Source organism: Phacochoerus africanus, chromosome 5, assembly GCF_016906955.1.
Source record: "Phacochoerus africanus isolate WHEZ1 chromosome 5, ROS_Pafr_v1, whole genome shotgun sequence".
Taxonomy (NCBI): domain Eukaryota; kingdom Metazoa; phylum Chordata; class Mammalia; order Artiodactyla; family Suidae; genus Phacochoerus; species Phacochoerus africanus.
The window spans coordinates 53,181,820-53,187,819 of record NC_062548.1 but is presented as its reverse complement, the minus strand read 5'-3'; the positions used below and the strand labels follow the sequence as shown (position 1 = coordinate 53,187,819).

General features: G+C 47.2%; 1 protein-coding gene across 3 annotated transcripts in view; it reads left to right on the top strand.

Annotated features, from left to right (window-relative positions):
* Window positions 1–335: 335 nt before the first annotated feature.
* NCK2 (NCK adaptor protein 2) overlaps window positions 336–6,000 on the top strand; it is a 91,830-nt gene continuing 86,165 nt past the window's right edge. For 2 of the 3 annotated variants that reach the window (XM_047781312.1, XM_047781313.1), the window contains exon 1: window positions 336–420. The gene's annotated coding sequence lies outside the window, so the exon portion shown is untranslated. The remainder of the gene's footprint in view (window positions 421–6,000) is intronic. The other variant, XM_047781311.1, reaches the window with a different exon arrangement.

Genomic DNA, 6,000 nt, shown 5'->3' with positions numbered 1-6,000 from the left:
ACTAGAAATGTCTGAGGAACCCCAGTAAAGCTTTCTTGTCCACCGTGACTTCTTGTGAGCATCCTGTAGTTCCTGGCTCTCAATTTGAGCTTGGTCCACATTAACCAGAGGGCTTTGTAAGACACAGACTGCTACCCTCCCCGCCCCCCACTTTCTGCCTCTGGAGTCTGGTCTGGGCCCCCATAATTTGCATTTCTAAGAAGCTCCCAGGTGCTGCTGGGTGGGCAGGGCACAGGGGAGCCACCGGGCAGCCGAGCACAGGCTGGGCACGGGTAACTCGTTAGCTGACTTTGGCTTCGCCTTCGCCCCCACCCCCGTTTGAACGAGGAGTGTGTGCATCGGAGTCTGATGTCCTAGAACCACCGCTGAGGATAATCTCCAATGCACGGAAACAAAACCGGCCCATTGTCAAACGTCGCAGTGTGTATTGCTTTTGCCGGGGGAAACGTTTCTCCTGTTTGTGTGATGGGGAGAGTTGAGGGTTGATTCCTAAGCTAAGAAGAGGGGACCCTGTTTCTCCTTCATCAGTGCCTTTAGGTGGGCCCGCAGGCTTATACCTAAGTAATGAAGAAGCGGTGCTTGTGTTGTTGGAATTTGTTGGTCTGATGACAGTTACAGACTCGCTTGTCTCACTTCCTGCAGCTTGGTACTCACCTCCTATTTTTAGTGGTTCTTGCACTGCTGACTCAAAGCGGTAACCGATGCTGGGCACCCTGCCTCTGTCCTCTAGGCTAGCCGGTGGCCCGGCTCTTAAGGCAGGAGAAGCTCTGTGCCTGGGTGCTGTGAGGTGGCCTACTGGCAAGGTGCATTCCTGGGCAGGGCGCCTGGAGCCCTGCCTCCTTCACCAGCCACTTCTTGCTACCCCGCCCCCTGAGGAGCCTGGCTAGAGCCCTCATTTCTGGGCTCCTGTGCAGGTGTGCCAGGTGAGGCTGCATGGAGTGTCTCCCTGCTGATGGGGTAGGTAGCTCATTGTTGTCCCCCCACCCCCCAGCCTGCCCTCCCTCAGGCTCAGGCACAGCTGGGGACGAAGTGGGGCCAGGTGGAGCTTGTCACAGTGAGCTCGGCCTCTTTCTTTAGGGCTACTGACCAAGTGGCCCTCCTGTCACCTGCTGGTGTGCACAGTGGCTATGTGGGTGGAGGAATTCCTGTTGCGGTGTAGTGGGTTAAGAAACCTGATACCGTCTCCTTGAGGATGTGGGTTTGATCCCTGGCCTCACGCACTGGGTTAAGGATCTGGCATTGCCACAAGCAGCAGCGTAGGCCGAAGACGTGGCTCAGATCCCATGTGGCTGTGGCTGTGGTGTAGCCTGGCAGCTGTAGCTCTGATTTGACCCCTCGTCTGGGAACCTCCATATGCTGCAGGTGTGGCCCTCAAAAGCAAAAGGAAAAACAAGCAAGATGTGGGTGGAGCATTTGGCCCTTTAGCTTTGGCCTCTGAGTTGTGTCCGAGGAGGGGTCTGGCCAGCACCCTGTGGCCTTCGAGAGACCTCTTGCCCTCAAGGGGTCAGGAGGAAAGAGCCAGAACCCACCTGTCCTCCTTTTTACGTGAACACCCAGTCACAAGCCCCTAGGCCAATTCTTTTGTCCTTGGAACTTGACAGGAGCTGTGGAAATACCCTGGACCATTGTGGCCAGAAGGGTGCCCGTTCAAGGGGAGCTGCCCGGAAACCAAGCGTGGTTGCTCCTGCATTAAAAGCAGGGCAGAAAGCAGAGCTTGAGTCCTTCCATTTAGAATCTCAGTTCCAGTCATTCGTAAGAGGACATCGTTTTCATCTGCAGGAGCCCTGGGGACGTGGTATACCTCACAGCCACACCTATAAGGGTTTGATCATTTTCCCTCTGTCCCTGTAACCTCCTGCGCTCTCATCTCTTCTCCCCAGAAGTGAGCTGTGCAGATTTCAGGATGACTGTCCTGTCGTTTGGGGCGGCGGGGGCTGGAGAGTGTCAGGGTGTGGGTGCTAAGAAATCACAGCGTAGGACACACGCTTTCTTCTTCCCTATCCTCACCCACCAGCCTCTCCAGCGGTCGTGTCCCCGCTCAGTGTTCCTGGGCCACCCTTGCCCTTTGGTCATGTGTTTATAGATGTGGTTTGTTGTCATGTGTTCCTTTGTTTTAGATGGTAAACTTCTCTAAAACTTGGAGCGTTTCTCACTGGCTTGCTTGGTACTAGAATTGATCAGTGACCTCTGTCAGGACCGGCTCAATGCAGATTTTAGTTTTCATGATTCTGTCATTCAGAGAAATTGGTGCCGCACACTCTTTCTGCAGCCTGTCAGCCCAGAGGAGCCCATGGCCTCTGATGGGTGTGAAAATGACACAGCCGCTGTTAGTCACTGTGTTTTCACAGGACGCTGAATGTTTTAGTGTCTGTTATACATTCAGCCTTTGAGTAAATTCTCCAGACTTCTGAATGGGCTGATTTCATCTTGGGGGGCAGGGCAGGGGGTGTTCAAACTGCCGAAGCAAAAGGAAGAGCCTTTAATGGCTTAGCATTTGATTGTCAACAGCAACCTTACGAGTGTGTCTATGGAGACTCCTCTACCCCCTCAGGCCTTGGTACCTGGAGAGACAGGAGGTTCCTGTCTGGCTCTGTGCTCTGATGTTGCTTCGCAGGCCTTCTTGGATAGAAGGGGATTTGGAGCCTGGAAATTTCTAAGAGCCCTTCAAGCTGGTGTATTTTCTGCTGTTCTTGACTGTGTCTAATTGTAAGATGGGATTTCTTTGTTAGCAGGATAATCATATTCAACATCGTTTTTAAAGGTAGAATCATGGAATGAATCATGAATCAGCATGGATCAGCTTCAGGAGTTATCCATTAATGGCCAATCTTGTTTCATCTAAACTGCTGCACTTTCCAATGACTTATTTTTAAAGCCAACCCCGGATACCATTTCATCTGAAAAAATTAAATATTCCAGTACCAAAGTTTCCTTAATATTACCAAATATGCAGCCAGTGTTCACTTTTCCCAGTTTTGTCAAACAGTTTAGACTTGGCTTGTTAAAACCAAGGTCCAGGTACGGTCCAGGCACTGCGATTGAATCATTGATTTCTCCACCCTCTCATTTTTTTTCCCATCATGGATTGATCTGTCAGAGAAACTGGGTCTTTTAACCCAATTTGGGTTTCCCACCCCTGCGGTTTGTTAATTGAGCATGCGTCTGTGTCCCTGTGTGTCCTGTACACTGCTGGCCAGGTTGCCAGCCGATTCTGGTGTGACTTGCTGGCAAAACAATTCCATGGGTATGTGTGTACGCATGTGTGTATATGTGAGTGTATGTGTGAGTGTGTGTGTGGGTGTGTGTGCGCGTGCCTGAGCACTTCCGCTGGGGACCCAGGAGAAGGCCAGCCTGGGGTTGGCAGCCCAGTCTGTGACTCACCAGGGCCGTGAGATGCAGCCAGCTAACCCCTGTCTGCTCTTACAGGTGTTACCAGTCCTGGGCGGGGGAGCACTCAGCTGGGTCCCAGGCCCCATTATGTGGGAACGTTGGTCCTTTATTTAGCACTTTCATAATATACAGTGTTGGTCCCCAGCATCCTCCTAAGCCACCATGAGGTTTTCATTTGCTTTTAGAGAACTCAGGAGCTCACGATTTCAGGTGTTCCTCCAATGTCCTTGTCCCTTGCAGCTGGCATCCTTGCTGCTCCTGGGACGCCGGGCTGTGGCCAGGGCTGGCTGCCTGAGGTTGGGGACGGGGAGCTCTAGGGCTTCAGCCCCCTTCAGCCAGTGTCCACCTCAGGTCAGGGTCCCTGCAGTAGGAAGTGGAATTTGGGGGACCACAGTTTGAGGGTCAGATGTTCAGTGCTCCTGGGTTGGCCATTTCGTCTCGGCCTCTTCTGAGAGCAAAGGCGGTTTGTTTCAATCTTTTTTTTTTTTTTAAGACTAAATCTATAGTAAATTCACACTGCTGTTTTTTTTTTTTGAAGTGTCTGATTTAGCGATTTTTATTAAATGTACAGAGTTGTGAAATCACTCCCACAATCCAGTTTTAAAACATTTCCATCACCCCCAAAAGATCTCTGATGCCCACTGTCTCTATGGATTGCAAGAAATATATCTCGAGTTCTTGATTTGGAAGAGGTTTACATTTCCTAATGATCACCTGTTGAGACCCTCTCACGAATAATCGAAGATACACATTTGAAAAAGTAAACATTGTTAAATAAATGGCACTGAGAATCCCCTTCTCCCTAACGAACTGATTGCCTCTCCTTCCTATCACAGCCTAAAAGGTATCATTTTGAGGTAAAAATCTAAATACCTAGATGTCTTTTAAACTTCGTCTTGTTGATTCAGCTGGATTTTCTTCTGAAAGTGAAAACAGGAAGGAATTGGGATGAACAGAGTATATGATGGCATCCTAAGAGCATTCAGACAAGTCAGTTCACGTGTGGACATTAAAATCACACTGCTGTTTCTAATTCAAAATTACACGATGTTTTACTTCTTCGATTTTATAGTTGTGTCTTTTAGGCTGAACATTTTCATCCCAAGGAACGTGAATGTAATTACTTCCTTGCTTGATTATCCTACTTTATTTATGTACAACCCATATAAATGTTTAGAATGACTCTACCAATATTTTCACTAACACTGTAAAGACTGAAAACGGCTAAAGATGGTTTTTCAGGGTGGATCCCGCTAGGAGAATACAGTCAAAGGACTGTGTTTTCAAAGTCTATCCAAATAATTCCTCTCTCTATATATGCCGCCACCTCAGTGGATAGTTTGGTTAATTTATTTCCATTCTGCCTTTGACGTTTAGGATGTAAAAAACATTAATGTGTGTTTATAATTATGTTAACCATTAACGTGGTTGCACAGCCAAAAGAAGTGTCCTCTGAGAGGTCTGCTGTGTATTTTTCTTCGCTCTTTACCCCGTCCATCACTATTTCAAAAATGATTTTTTTAAATTATAGTTGATTTATTGTGTTGTATCAATTTCTGCTGCACAGCAAAGCAACCTAGTCATATATATATACACACACATATTCCTTTTTTTTTTTTTTTGCCAAGAACAATTTTTTTTTTTATAATTTTTTTTATTTTCCCACTGTACAGCAAGGGGGTCAGGTTATCCTTACATGTATACATTACAATTACATTTTTCCCCCACCCTTTCTTCTGTTGCAACATGAGTATCTAGACAAAGTTCTCAATGCTACTCAGCAGGATCTCCTTGTAAATCTATTCTAAGTTGTGTCTGATAAGCCCAAGCTCCCGATCCCTCCCACTCCCTCCCCCTCCCATCAGACAGCCACAAGTCTCTTCTCCAAGCCTTTTCTTATATTTTTCCATTACGTCTAGCCCAAGAGAAGGGGTTATTTTTTTCTTTTGTCTTTTTAAAAATTTTTAAAGTATAGTTGACTTACAGTGTTCTATCAGCAAACTGACCTTGTCATTCATCTCTATACATTCTTTTTTTTTCGGTCTTTTTGCCGTCTTAGGGGCTGCACCTGCGGCATATGGACGTTCCCAGGCTAGAGGTTGAATCAGAGCTGTAGCTGCTGGCCTACGCCACAGCCACGCCAGATCCAAGCCGCATCTTCGGCCTACACCACAGTTCAAGGCAACACCAGATCCTTAACCCACTGAGCGAGGCCAGGAATCGAACCTGCAACCTCATGGTTCCTAGTTGGATTCCTTTCTGCTGTGCTACAATGGGAACTCCTATACATTCTTTTTCTCATATTATCTTCTATCATGTGTGTCACAAGTGATTGGATGGAATTCCCTGTGCTGTACAGCAGGACCTCATTGTTCATCCATTCTAAATGTCATAGTTTGCACCTATTAACCCCATCCCATTCCTTCTGCCTCCTCCCTTGACAACCACAAGATTCTGCATATAACATATGATATTTGTCTTTCTCTTTCTGACTTACTTCATTTAGTATGAGAGTTTCTAGTTCCATTCATGTCACTGAAAATGGCATTTTGTCCTTTTTATGGCTAAGTAGTATTCCATTGCATATATGTACCACATCTTCTTAATCCA